A 15,580-nucleotide genomic window follows, 5' to 3' on the forward strand; every position below is an offset into this window, starting at 1 on the left:
GAAGTGGATTCTGTTGCCATGACACGTTGCCCACTGGATTGACCATTGAGGTGTTCTAAAAGTAGAGCCATTTGATATGCTTCATCAACATTAATTAAACGGGCCGTCAACATTTCTTTCTGCAATTCACTATGCAACCCCAAAAGATAACGAGACGACGTCTGTTGTTCATGCTCAACAATACGACTTCGAACACTATGCTCATGGAATCGCTCAGTATACTTCGCTACCGTCAAGTTACCTTGCTGAAAATGCCACATGTCCTCTTACATAATCTGCTCATACTCCAAAGGCAAGTACTTGTCTCGCAACCTCTACTTCATCACTTCGCAATGTTGAATCGGAGAACGTTGAGTACGCCTCGGCTGCTCTTCCATACTATTCTACCAAGCTCTCGCATGCGCCTTCAATTTGATTCGAACGTAACAAACCTTACAATCTTCGGGAATGTCAAACCAATCAAAGTAATCTTCAATGGCTAGCAACCAGTCCTCAAAAGCCTTAGGGCCAAATTTGCCATAAAAATTTGGGATCTCCAACTACACACGCCTAGAATAATCAAACTCATGGCGATGAACCCCACACCTTGGAACATGGTTTTCTCAATGGTCACGATGACGGCAACCCAATCCATGATCCAAGGCTTCATCAAAGTGATTCTCGTCCTCCTCACTCACGTCCGGAGGCACATCACGTTCGAGAGATCGTGCAGACGTCATGGTGGACACGACTTTCCAACACAGTAAGACATTGGGTAAAGTTCTCCAAGAGGTTGATAATAAATGTGGTATCATTGGGTGAGGGCTGAAGATTGTGGTCTTGGTATTCTGGAGTATGGTTTGCGTGGGTTGGATGGTTTTGGGGTCAATAGGAGGAGGTGGTGGTGGAGGGTTGGCTTGCATTTGGGCAGGGTTTGAATTGCAAGGTGATGACATGGTATATAAGCTTTTACTACGGGTGACAGGCATAGCCTGCTCTGATACCAAAATGAAGCACATAATTTATTTCAATTGATGGGACTAACAATGGAAATGGATCTTGGAATCACTCCGAGGGACCACAAAGTTCTGCAATCCAAACAAAACTAACGTAAAGACTCCTCCTACCCAGCTATTTATTCTTAGATATCTTGGTAACAAATAACTACTAAATGCATAAATCTGGGAAAGATAATAATAAAGTAAAACAAATGGATAATAACAAAACCAAACATATTCAAATTCAATTATCCCAAGGGTGTCAACCACCAAAGTTCCAGCTGATCATTATCTTCCAGCACGGCTCTTCTTCCAGCGCTCATACTTGGAATATTTGCATCAAATAGCCACGACCTCAAATTCATACATGACAGCTGCAGCAATAATCTTCATTCGCACATAAGCCATTTCCTTCCCGAGTCACACCTGAGGTCTACAATGGAACACCGGAAACTTAAACTGATCACCCAGCTGGAAAACTCATCATCATCCAACCATATCTCCAGCCTGCACTTCGTGCAATCAGGACCCCATAGCCTCCTCATTCTCCCCATTGCATTAGCAGAGTAATCAGCAAACCAACCTTTTCTTACATGTATGCCACTGCTTAAGATATCATCAGATATGGTTGATCTTGAATTCATTGGCACTGGTGGAAGCAGTCAAAGTGATTCTGATAAGGCTGCATGTAGATAATTGAACTTCTTCAGATCATCTTAAGACTTCCCTGTTACAACCCACATTATTTAGTCAAAAGTCAAGAGTTGAATTTTCAAAGTCAAATTCATATAGGGACTTAAATGAAATAAATGACTTTATTGGGACTTGAATTGACTAAAATATTTTATTGGGATTTATTTTGCAATTGACAATATATGAGGGTTATATTGGAGACAATTGGAAGTTGAAAATTTAGTTATATATTTTTGAGAAGTTTAGGATTTAAATGTTAGCTCATATTAGAAAAGAGAGACTTTTTGTGCAAATTGGAATTAGTGGGTTTTTAATGCCTTTGACCATCACTTTTTCTCTCATAAATCACACATACACACACTAGAAGAAAGAAAGAACCGGCAGAGAAGAAGAAAAGGGAAAGAAAAGAGGGAAGAAAAAGAAGAAGAAAAAGGAAAAAAGGAAGAAGAAAAAGAAAGGAAAGAGGTAGTTCAAGGTTCATTTCATTTTTCCTCTCTTTTTATTTTCTTCAAGAGGTAGATATATTTTATGTTAAATTTTAGGGTTTTATTTTCGCTCGAAAATTTTCAGATTTTTGAGAGGAATCCTACTTGGAGTTCAGGTTATTGATTCTTGAATTTCTATCTACACTAAGGTAAGGAGATAAAAATGGCGAACCTTAGTTTTTAAATTTGATGATTGAGCATGGATTATTTGTGGAAATGATTATATAAATGGAATATTTCACTTGGGAGTTGATTTTATGGAACAAAATGTAGATTAAATGGGTGGAATTATGGTTACTAGTTTCACTTGATTGGAGAGTAAAATTAGTTTTAAACTTGGGAAGAAGGTTATGTTGATAATTAGTTATTAGTCAAGAGATTATAAAGTGTGATTAGCTCCAATTAATAAAGGAAAATTTGAGAATTTATTCAAGTGTCACGAGAATTTAAATTAAGTTCTATCATTAGATATTAAAGTTTGTTGATTAGATAGAGGATAAATTGGTTATTAATATCGTATTTCAGGTGGTGACGAGGAAATTGGAAACGTTTATCAGGCAATCTAGCTTGTAGCTCCTACCTTGTAAGTGGATAAAACTTATTTTTAAGAAATAAGTCTTCTTTAAATTTTAATGTTATTTATTTTATAAAGTTGACTTCATAGCATGATTTTCAGAATAAAATGGACTTTATTATCAATTGCTTTTAAAGTTAAATTCAGTTCAGTTAAATTATTTTAGTAGCATGTATTATATTCTTATTACATATTTCAGTATAGTTAAAGTTATTTCTAAAAACCACCAGAAAGTACCCAGATGATTTTACCCCAGTTTGCACTGATGTGAATGTGTTTCCATAATATATGACTAGTTATAGTGATTTTACTCGCTTTGCACTATCGTGAATGTGTTTTCATAGTGTATGACCAGATTATCAATGATTTTTGGGACCCACTCTCATACACACATAGGCTTTGGGCCGTGTACTAGGGTGATTAGCCTTTGGGGCAGCTCTGCGTACGTATGACCAGATTATCAAATTATCAAATTTGAATGGCTTTACCTTGTACATCGAGATTACTCTGTACATGAGTAAGGCTATTCATTGGGTACTATTTTTAGTGTGATTTTTCAGTACTTATTCAGTTCTCAGATTTCAGATTATGGAATTCAGTTAATTCAGTTTTCAGAATAAAGTTTTCAGCTTCTCGTATTAAGTAGCAGCAATATTTCATAGATTTTCATGAATATCAGATTGTTTATAATTGTTATACCTTACAGATACTTATCTAGAAGTTAGAACAAAGAATTTTATAATGTAATCTTATTTAGTTTTTAAAGGCATTACTAGATTCAGAAATTCTCAAGGATTTAATAAAGTTAAAATTTTTAGAAAATATGCATAAATGGAAAAAGTTTACTTATTTGCAAATCATCCACTCAACGAGTTACAAACTCATATTTTTGTCATGTTTTTCCTTTTAGGAGACCGTTGATTTTTGAGATACTTGGAAAAGCCTGCTGAAGCGAAAGAGACCGTTTCATAGTATGTAATGAATAGTTGGGGGACTCATGTTTGTTAAGTATTTTGTCTAATATTTGGGGTGTCATGCACTTTGTAGAAGGGTTTGTAATTGATGTAATGCTTGCACGTAGACATGATGTTGTTGCAGAAGTACTCAGTCGAAATTTGTTATATTTGTTTTAGTTGTGGTGGTATTAGTGGAAGTGGTGGTTTCCAAAACTTTTGGTTTGAATGTCTATTCGAGGTCTTGATGATTTTTCAGGTTGGTTTTGTCCATTTTTAAGGGGAAACTCTGTCAAAATTTTCATAGAAATTTAGCATAGTCAAATTAGGTCAAGTTTGCCTAGGTGGTGGGTTTGGCATTTAGCTGGCATTTACCATCGGCGCACGACACGCGTCGAGTCAATTAGGTTGAGTCGGGACGGGTCGTGTCATTCCCAGCCTTTGATCCGAAGATATAGCCGATAATTCCTTGTAGATCTAGTGCTTGCACCGAGGATGGCCAGTAATTAACCAAAAGAATCAAGTTACTGCTGTTGAGGTTGAATATTTACCTGCAGACAAGTTGTTATACTTGTAAGATGACTATTCACAAACAACAACGTACAAATCGAGTTTTGTTTTTAATAAATTAATCATACTATATTTACATCGTATTTAACATTATTGTTTATATTGCACCACGTGACAACACATCATTCGCCAATTCTTTTTTAAAAAACCTATTTTCCTACCACAATTATTTGTACTTGTGCTTGTCACACTACGAGAACTAGCCATGTTCGAAGTCGTTACTTTAACTGCAAAAAAAGAGATGTCGAAGACAAGACTAATGACAGAAGTGAAGTTATAACAAGGTAGTCGCATTAGAGGCGTGACATGATAACCTCCTCCAAGAAGAAATTTTTAAACTAGAAATATTGAGCCGCATTCTTTTATATGATGGCTAAATGTGTGTAGAAGCACATGGTCATTAAAAATTATACACTTAATCAGTTGATTGTATATTGTATGTCATTAATAAAAGTAAACCTCCAATAATGCATCAAAATTTGTTGGATCTAGAAAACTTAGTGCATGTTTAATGTTGAAGTCAAACATATTTAAGTTAATTGGAATAAATTTTATCGAGTTGTTGAGTATATTATAAGGTTGTCATGAGAATTATGCGAGAAAGAATCGCATACATCGAAGAGAATGAAATATTTAAGCCCGTTTGATCGGACCCTTTTTTTCTGCTTATGCTTTTTATAGAAAGGTTTTTTATCTTAATTAATATTGAAAAATTAATTTCCAAAAGAACTTTCTCATCCGAAAGAATTTTTAGAGGATGCAACATTGAATCAACTTCGTCTGAAAACTCTTTTTAATTAAAAGAATCATTTTTACAAAATTAATCAAATGAGTCCAAAAGTAACTTTTTATTTCAAAAGTTCCTTCTAACTTCTCAAAAGTCAAACAATTCTCAACTTGTTTACATGCAATATCATTTTCTTGTATTGTAATTTGGTCGAACGCCTAGCTTGCTAGGGGGGTAGTTAACATCAACTCATGACATTAAGAAATAATTATTGTATTTTTATTCTATAATAAGCTATATCAACTATACCCAAAAAGAAAAATATTGATATTATCCATTTATTGAGCCGTACAATGCGTCCTAGGTTTGCTCTCCATTTTGTAGAAACCTTTGTTTATTCCATCTTGGCATTGAATAATACAAAATTTACTTGTATAAATTAAATTCATCTCCCATCTATACCCTAGAATTCCATCAAAGCTAAACATGGAGAGTGCTTTACTTAAGATCGCTCTCTTAACTCTCCTCCTGCTTGCACCCACTGGTTAGCTCCCCTCCCTCCCACCCATAAGGGTGAGAAACAGGTCTAGTTGCTCAGACTCAGGCTTGTTTTGAGACGAGTCATGGACCGAGCTGAACTTATTTTTATTTTTATTTTTCGCGAGCTAGCTTGTGTGTCAGCTCATTTTTGGCTATACAATTTTTTACATTTTTTATAATATAAAAAAATTTTAGGGCTATTTTTGTTAAAAATAAAAAAATAAAAAAAATGAGCGAACTCATGGGTGACTTGACTGGTGAGGCCCCACAGCAAAAGGGTTGAAGCTTAGGATTTGGACACGAGTCGAGCTCGACATATTGCCACTCTTCTCTCACACACAATATTATAATTAACGACACTAGCATTATTATGGGGTAAAGTTTGATGAGTTGAGTTGAAACAACTAATTAATTAATTGATTATTGTATGCATTTGCAGTTTTACCAGATCGAAATTTGGTAGGAATCGAAGTAAAGGTACGACCAACACCGAAAACATCGAGGAAACTTAATGAATGCGATTATCCTTGTGTACATTGCACTGATCCCAATTGTCCCGTCTGCGATATAGGACTTGGACAAGGCGGAGGTTTCTACAGCATATGGGTTTCTTAATGAATATGGAACGTAGTATTGAACAAAAGTCCAATAATAATGGTCATAAAAAAAAAGTCCAATAATAAATTTTTTTAACATACCTGTAGAAATTGGGTTGCTGTTCTTTGTGAAGCCCAAGTTGAAATGCCCAGCCCAAGACCCGGATAAATGACCCAATAAGTGGAAGAATCTGGAAAGTAGAAAAACGAGTTAACGAAACGCGTTTTTAAGTGTCAATTAACAACTTTACTGGATCTTCGACGCATGGCAAAATAAGGTCCTTTGGATTAAATCATTCAGCCTCTTTCATATAAAAGGAAAAATGTCTCTAGGGTTTCTACTCTCTTTCGTTTATCATTCGAGCAGCTTTCTTCGAGTTTTTTTTTTATTTTCTCTGTAATTTTGATTTCTCTCTTCGATCTTGTGTAGTGGTTGAGAGAGTGAGATTTATGAACTCTTGTGTGAGTTCTTGATGTTGAGAAGTGGCTGTGTGCCATTGTTTTGAGTCGATGAATTGTGTGTTCTTTTTTCTGTAACTCGAAGTACTGCTGTGTTTTGGTCGGTGATTTTTGGATTTGAGCTTATTCCTTCATGGATGCTCAACGAGGACTAGGCGATCTAGCCAATCACTGAATCTCGAGGGTTCAGCCAAAAAATTGTTTGTGTTCTTTACTGTTTCATTCAGATATACAAATCTTGATTTTAGCTTTGCGATTTTTCAATGTTTTCTAAACATTCCTAGGTACCTACATTGGTATCAGAGTTTGGAAATATTTTTTTGTTGTTTTCAGTCCCCTTTAGTCGAGGGTCAGAAACTCGAGTCACCAGTCGAAAGGAAAACGGCAGGTCTTGAAAGATCTGCCAACATTTTTTTTATTTTTTTCTTCCTCGCATAAGACTGAAATTTTCTTGACAGTGTTGAGTGTGCTGTTGGTGATTATTCTCTATAAAATAAATGAAGACTATTGTGTATTCCGTAAATTCTGCAGTGTGATGATAACCTTTCAATATATTGTGAGTTGTACAGTGGTCTAGGCTAACCTGTTTCCTTGGTGAAATTCACAGGCGTTTCTTGTTTGTGTGTTGTGGTACCTATAGTAGTCTAGAGACATTGTATTTATGAATAATTAGACATTTTTGAGTATTGTTGATACATTTATTCTTGGAAGTATTATTTTTGCAATAAAAAATCTTTTTTTTCAAAAACTAGGGTTTCACTAAACCTCCTCTAACTCTACCTCTGTCTAGGGTTCCCAGAGAGAATCCTAGAAACTTTGGAGATTAGGGTTTCGGTTCAAGAAACCAGTAATTCTCTAAAAACTGTTTTTGAAACCTTTCACTGTGTGTGTGGATAATAAAACCAAAAATTATATTTTCATAGTTAAATTGTTGTACATTCTGTGTGAATTGTACTAATACTCAAAATTGATCTTCTCAGGTGTTGAACTGCCTGAGAATAATTGCCTCAAAGGTACATACATTGCAGTTACTCCTTTGATAGTTTACTGTGTGTGTAAGTTTATGTGTTTGAATTCCATTGCATGCTTGGTGATATTGACTGTGCCTTAATATGTGTGATATATTTTTGCACACATCACACCTAAGCACAACCTATACATAATTTGAAATTGAAATAATAAGACAGTGATCTTTGTGACATACTGTTGACTGAATTACAATTGTGATATACTTGTTTTTATCATACTTGTGAACAATTTCACATTACTGCACACCATGAACTCTAAGGTAGATGTCCAAATTTGGGATGGTAAAGGAGACTTTAATCTCTAGCGTCAGAAAATAAAAGCACTCATGTTACGGTTAAAATATGCTAAGGTCATTGATAAATCTTGGTCAGAAACCTTATCTGAAGCTAGGAAAACTGAACAAGATGAACTGGCCTAGAGCACCTTGTTTCTGCGCTTATCTGATTCTGTGATTAGGAAAGTAGAAGAGACTAAAACTGCTGTAGAATTGTGGACTGCCTTAGAAAAACACTACCTCACTAAGACTGTACCAAATAAATGCCTTCTTTGGAGACAGTTCTTTAGTTTTAAGTTTGATCCTAATCTTGACACGAGAGATAATATGGATAGATTTAATAGGATCACACAAGACTTAGCAAACAGTGATGAGAAAAATTCTGATGAACAGAAGGTAGTTGGCCTGCTTAATACTCTAGGAGATTATAACATAAGAAATGCTCTAGAGTATGGCAAGAGTGATCTCACTATTGAAATAATTCACAGTTCTCTTCTGAACAAAAAACTTGAATTAAAATTTGAGCACAAAAAAGTGTTTCATGTTGAGGGTGTGTCATCAAATCAAAAACCAAATGTTAAAGGAGTAAGTAACTTCAGTCATTCCAATTGTAACAAGAATAAAATTTTTAACAAAAGGTAACGAAATAACACCAAAGGAAAAGGCAAGAAACCAATTAAAGAAAAAGCGAACAGCAACAGTAACAGAAAATATTTTTACTGTGAAAAAACTGGCCGCTTTATTAAAGATTATTTTAAAAAGGCAAATGACCAAAAAAATGGGTCTAATACTGAAAATGCTTCTTTAATAGTTGATGCTAATTATAAAAAAGTGGGAGCCAATATTGGGGTTGCCTATGTGTCTCTATCTGAAAATAATGATCAGGACTCGGTCCTGGATTTAGGTTGTTCCTTTCATAGGACACCCAATATTGGCTGCATTTCAGACTTTTCTAGTCTGAATGGTGGATTTGTAAAATTTGAGAATGATGAGTCATGCCAAGTGAAGGGAATTGGAAATGTACTGCTGAAATTTAAAAATAACCATCACATGTTGTTAAAACATACAAGATATGTACCAGCACTTAGAAGAAATCTCACATCCCTAGGAGTTCTTGATGATGAAAATTACCAAATTGGTATTAAAAATGGCTCTACAAATATAACAAGAAATCAAGAACTTATTGTCAGTTCACCTAAGCTCAATGGAATTTATGTAATAGGTGCTGAAATAATTTCACCTAAAGATTCTGTGAATTCTGTTACACATCCCGATAAATCAAAATTATGGCATAAAAGACTTGGCCATTTAATTGAAAAGGGTTTAAAAACTCTATTATATCAAGGGGCATTTGGGAAAGACAGTGTTCAAAAATTGACTTTTGTGATCACTGTATAATGGGAAAACAAGTCAGACTGCCTTTCAAGGTAGGGCTGCACAAATCCCAAGATGTCCTTGAATACATACATCTGATTTATGGGGACATGCACCTGTTCTTACTGTACCTGGTTACAGATATTACTTTCTTACAATTGATAACTATTCAAAGAAAACATGGATTTTCTTATTAAAATCTAAATCTGATACCTTCACAATTTTCAAAGAATAGATTGTACAGATTGAAAATCAGACTAGCAAGAAGATAAAAATTTTAAGAACTGATAATGGGTTTGAATTTTGCAATACCGAATTTGATCAATATTACAGTAAACAAGGGATAATGATATATAAAACTGTGAGCTATACCCCCACAACAAAATGGGCTTGTCGAGAGGTTTAATAGAACAATTCTTGAAAGGACCGAATGTATGTTAATCAGTTCTGGCCTTCCAAAAATTTTCTGGGGCGAGGCTGTAAAAATAGCTTGTTATCTTATCAATAGATATCCTTCCAGCTCTCTAGATAACAAAATTCTTGAACAAATCTGGTCTGGTTCAATGCCAGATTATTCTCACATAAGAACCTTTGGATGTGCAGTTTATACACATCATATTGAGTCAAAACTGGACCCTAGATCATTGAAGGGTGTGTTCTTAGGATATGGAGAAGGTGTTAAAAGCTATAGATTGTGGTTAAGAGATGTAAGGGGTTACAAAGTAATAATAAGTAGATCTGTAATTTTTAATAAAGATGACTTTCCTTGTCTTAGTGACAAATATGGTGAAAAATTAGGAAATGATGACTTTATTATCACAGAAATTAATCTTGATAGCTAAAATACTTATGACTAGGCTCAGTTTGAGGTGGAGCCACATCAGGAAGAACCACAAAATGTCTCTGATGTTGAAATATTGGAAGATGAACAGCATCTGGAGCCTGCACAAGACCTGCAGGACTACCAGCTTGCTCGGGACAGAGAAAGGAGGCAAATAAGACCTCCTTCCAGGTATCAGTACGCTGATTTTGTATCTAATCAGTCTGAATCTGATCTATTTGACATAGAACCTGCCTCTTATGAAGAGGCTATTTCCTCCAAAGAATCCTTTAAGTAGATTGTTGCGATGGAAGATGAAATGAACTCACTCTTTAAAAATGAAAACTGGACCTTAGTTGAAAAACCAAAATATTGTAAATTGATGGACTGTAAATGGGTTTATAAGATGAAAGAGGGTGAGACTAAGGCTAGTGATAAAATGTTTAAGGCAAGACTTGTAGCTAAAGGCTTTAATCAAAGGGGAAGGGATAGATTACATTGAAATCTTTTCACCGGCTGTTAAATATACATCCATTAGAGTCCTACTTGCTATAGTGACACAATTTGACTTGGAGTTAGAACAACTCGATGTGAAAATTGCCTTCTTGTATGGTTTTTTAGATGAAACCATACATATGACTCAACCAAGAGGGTTTGAAGTGGTAGGAAAGGATTTTCTATCTGCTTTTGTATGTCGATGATATGCTTCTTGCTAGTCATAATTCTATTGCACTTAGCTCAATTAAAGAAAATCTAAAATCTGAATTTGAAATGAAAGAGCTGGGCATAGAAATAAAAAGAGATAGAATAAATAGAAAGTTGTTTCAACAGGAAATCAACAATTGCATATTTTTATGTTATAAATGATACATGCATTAGCTGAAAATTTCAGTTTCAAAAACTTGTTGCATTGTCTTCAACCGAGGCTGAATAGACTACTGCAACTGAAGCAGTTAAGGAGGGATTGTGGTTGAAGGGCTTATATAGTGAATTAGGACTTATAGAAAGTCAAGTGGAGCTGTGTTCAGACAACCAAAGTGCTATTTTTCTAAGTAAAAATCCTATTTTGCATGATAGATCCAAGCATATAGATGTAAAGTTTCATTTTATTAGAGATATCATTGATAGGGACGATATTAGATTGATTAAAATACCTATTAAGGTAAATCCAGCAGATGCCGGAACCAAGGCAATCCCTATTAGTAAGTTTGTTGATTCTTTAAGATTAATTAATCTTGAAGAAGACTGATTTTCATTATTTTGTTTTTACAAGTAATAAGAGCAAATGAAATGGAGACAAGTTTTGAATCCACAAAAGAGCAGGCACAAAAGACAGTAAAGGTGGAGAATGTAGAAATTGGGTTGATATTCTTTGTGAAGCCCAAGTTGAAATGCCCAGCCCAAGACCCGAATAAATGACCTAATAAGTGGAAGAATTTGGAAAAGGAGAAAAACGAGTTAATAAAACGTATTTTTAAGTGTCAATTAACAACTTTGCTGGATCTTCAACGCGTGGAAAAATAAGGGCCGTTGGATTAAATCATTGAGCCTCTTTCATATAAAAGGAAAAATGTCTCTATGGTTTCTGCTCTCTTTCATTTTTCATTCGAGCAGCTTTCTTCGAGTGTTTTTTGGTTTTCTCTGTAATTTTGATTTCTCTCTTCGATCTTGTGTAGTGGTTGAGAGAGTGAGATTTATGAACTCTTGTGTGAGTTCTTGATGTTGAGAAGTGGCAGTGTGCCATTGTTTTGAGTCGGTGAACTGTGTGTTCCTTTTTCTGTAACTCGAAGTACTGCTGTGTTTTGGCCGATGATTTTAGTGGATTCGAGCTTATTCCTTCATAGATGCTCAACGGGAACTAGGTGATCTAACCAATCGCTGAACCTCGGGGCTTCGAACGAAAAATAGTTTGTGTTCTTTACTATTTCGTTCAGATCTATAAATCTTGATTTTAGCTTTGCGATTTTTCGATGTTTTCTAAACGTTCCTAGGTACCTACAATACCTTTATGTGTGAAAGTTCGATGGCTGATTGAAGTTTGCAATGTCTTTTGTTTAAAATCCATAATTTTAAAGTTGTTTTGTGTTCGAATTGGTGCTATTTGGATAACATTTTCACTTTTATTTTTTATTTCATGAAATTGATATTAGTTTGCAAAATAAAAATATTTCATTAATACTCTCACAACATTGTTTAGCAACAAATTTGTCCTTAATTAAATTGTGGAACATTTTCTTAGAGAAATTTTATATCAATCAATGTTAGTGATGGTTCTTACAATGTCCAATTCATCCATAGTTATCGGAATAGGATCGATGACTTCAATTTATGATGATTAGAGTACGGTCGACCGCTTCAATTTTCGGATCAAGACATACTTAACATCGTGTGAGCTGTTATTGATTTTATCTAGCAAGTGTACAAATTGTCGCAAGTAATAAAGTGATGCATAGAGTATCATTAATTTCCACGAGGTTCGTCCTTGACTGTTATGAATCACCATTTAGAGTGCCTGCAATGAATGATATTATACATCTGTGCAAAGAATTCCGAAAAACCAAATTCATGTCTGAAGTCGTGTTAAGGGATATAAATTTCACATCGGTTAAATACCGAAATATAGAACAATTTATAAAATTTTGAGCTACTCCGCTTAACAAGGTTGACCTTTTAAGATGGAACCTCAAATCTTAACATGGTATCATAATTCATTAAGCTCCAACGAGTTATTCGTTCCAATTAAGACTTAATAAATGAGCATACGAATTTCAATATTGGTCTGCTTAAACAAGTCACCATCTTAAGAGGGCATGTTAAGAGATATAAATCTCACATCGGTTAAATATTGAAATATAGACCAACCTCATAAATGGATTGCATAACATTGGAGCAAAGATGAATAATATCTAAGCTCATAAACTAAATTCGTGTTCGAAGTGGATATTACAATAAATATGACTTTTTTTTACCTCGTAAATCAAATTCATGTTCGAAGTGGATATCTAAGCTCCCCGGAGGACAGTTGTAGGAATTCTGCATGAACCCACAACTTCAAATCAAATCTATCACACATAAAATTAGTTAAAATAATGTTCATTATGTAAGTATTATGCCTAGGTCCAATCAATTTTGGACATAAATACTTTTGATATATAATAATGCAATTTAATGACAGATCTATTATTTAATTAATAGACAATTAAATAAATAATAGAGTCTGTAGACTCAAATCTTCGTAATTTGTTAATTATAAGGAGTTGTGTTTGTGAGATACAAATTACATCTGATTGAATCTTAAATCGTCCGTGGTCGTAAGTAATAACAAGATACGAATATCGTTATTACGGATAGACCATCACGTGTGGCATTTCTTACTTATGAAGTAAGTAGCTAATCTCACAAGTTAAAGTGTGGTGACACTTAAATGAACACGTGGATGTTTTGTTATAGAACAAAATATTGGAGACCCGCTGAAAGATTCCACATTGATAACTATCTGAGTGTCAGTGGTTAATCTCTAACGTTCGGTAATGGAATTGGTCGTTTGACTTGAGGTCGTCATGGTACCTTATATGGGGACAGTCATACTTTGACGGTGGTGGATGTTGCTCCGCAAAGGGCCGCTAATACGACATCGTTCGAGTACGTCAAGAATCATATGAAGGTTGTGATTGACCAATAAAGGATTCGTCACTCTTAGATAGTAGGAGATTATGATCTGCGTTTCATTCAATTAAGTTGATAACGAAATCCTTGGCCAAGATGTACTCATGAGTTGAAAATGAGTTTTCGACTTATATTGACTTAATAGTGGAGTGAAAGATATGATCTATATTCGGGATTGACACAATTCATATCTCGCAATTGATCGGATCATATTGACAAAGGGATTATAGTTTCACGGTAAACGAACGAGTTTGGTTTTGTCATACCACATGACATTTGCCGTCACGTGTATTACCCTGACACATTGTTAGATGTCAATTTGGGACGGCGAGTGTGAATTGACGATAAATTAAAAGGGTGTTTTAATTTATCAATTTTGATTAGATCAAAATAATATTCCACGTCGTTAGACATAGTGATCGGGAACCTGATAGGTCGTACACAAAAGAGAATTGGAAGATTGCAATTTATCAATTAATTAATTTAATAATCGTTAGATAAATTAATTAATTGTGTTGGTTATTTATAGGTCCGAATTAATTAATTAGATTAATTAATTCACAGACCGAATTTAATTAAATGGTTTAATTAAATATTGGACCGGACCGAGTCAGACCCATTTGAGCTTATATAAATACAAGGCTAGGGTTTTCAATCCACGTGTTTTTCATTCTCATAATTATTCTTGCTAGCACAAGAGGAGGGAACCCTGGTAGTTGCAATCTTTTTCTCTGTATGGATCACCGTTGGAGGTTGGACAATTAGACAGCTGTGGGTGGCGAATCAAAATTGTTGGAACGAAAAGAAAAGTTTGTAGAACTCTTCAAAGTTACAATCTTTATCACGATTTCTATCTAAATACAAAGAAATTCTCGGTGAGAATTGAAATAATTTTAATTTTCCGCTATACATGTATAAGTAGATTCCCAACACATTACACTGTTGAGTCCACATTTCTTACTTTGAAAGTCGTGCTTTTGACAATAATATTGTCTGCATCAGAAGTAAAAGTTGCACTTGCAGCGATAGAATCATGATTTTTCCAAACTAAAGATGAATGGCTAACCGTAAAGAAAAGTTCTATATCTAATCTACATTACCTGTAAACACCAGATTTGAAGATATAAGATCCATCTATTGTCGTTTGAAAGTACCGAGTTAATGGCTGATTGAATGGTTTCGACATTACCTAAACCCGATGGATCAACGTAGATTGTTCTATAAATCACTGATTTTCTTCGAAATTTGGCATCAGTGACACTGAAAACTATTGAAGGACAGAACAAGAAATGCATAAGAAAACCATTGGAGAGACAGAACAAGAAATGCATAAGAAAACCATTTTTACTCGAGTGGATGAAGTTTATGTGGAAAACTTTAAAGATTTTGCAATGAAATGATATATGGTCATAGATGCTGAATTTCCCTTCAACTTTCATATACAAATGACAGAATTGAAACATAAAACTCAAGATTCTTGAACCGTTCTTTTTGTGGGAAATAAGGATTTTTCAGGTTTTTTATGTCCATTATTTCAGTCATAAATAGAACAATCAAGAAAACAGTATATGGATTACAATTAATAATTTACAATAAAAGGAAAAGGAAATGGAATTAAGGAGCAATTTAGAACGCATATTTGTATAAGAATAACGCAGAAATTTATTTGTTTTTAATTTGAAAGAATGAACTTTTAAAGATATATGGAATATTTTTCATTTTTGTAGGGTTACATTAAGAAAAAAGGCTTTATTAGTGGAGAAGATGAATAAATAGATAGAAATTAAGTGATGAATAATTCTGTAATAATTACGGATCCTTCTAAATGTATGAGCCAAATATT

The 15,580-nt window shown here is 34.4% G+C and overlaps 1 long non-coding RNA gene across 1 annotated transcript; it reads left to right on the plus strand.

The window, feature by feature from the left end:
- The first annotated feature begins 1,989 nt into the window (after window positions 1-1,989).
- On the plus strand, window positions 1,990-3,940 carry LOC111369960. The gene is made up of 4 exons (XR_002698337.1): window positions 1,990-2,135; window positions 2,241-2,304; window positions 2,681-2,738; window positions 3,640-3,940. It is a non-coding gene; the product is annotated as an uncharacterized LOC111369960 (long non-coding RNA).
- Window positions 3,941-15,580: the final 11,640 nt, after the last annotated feature.

This window comes from Olea europaea, chromosome 20 (genome assembly GCF_002742605.1).
Source record: "Olea europaea var. sylvestris chromosome 20, O_europaea_v1, whole genome shotgun sequence".
In the NCBI taxonomy this organism is placed as follows: Eukaryota; Viridiplantae; Streptophyta; class Magnoliopsida; order Lamiales; family Oleaceae; genus Olea; species Olea europaea.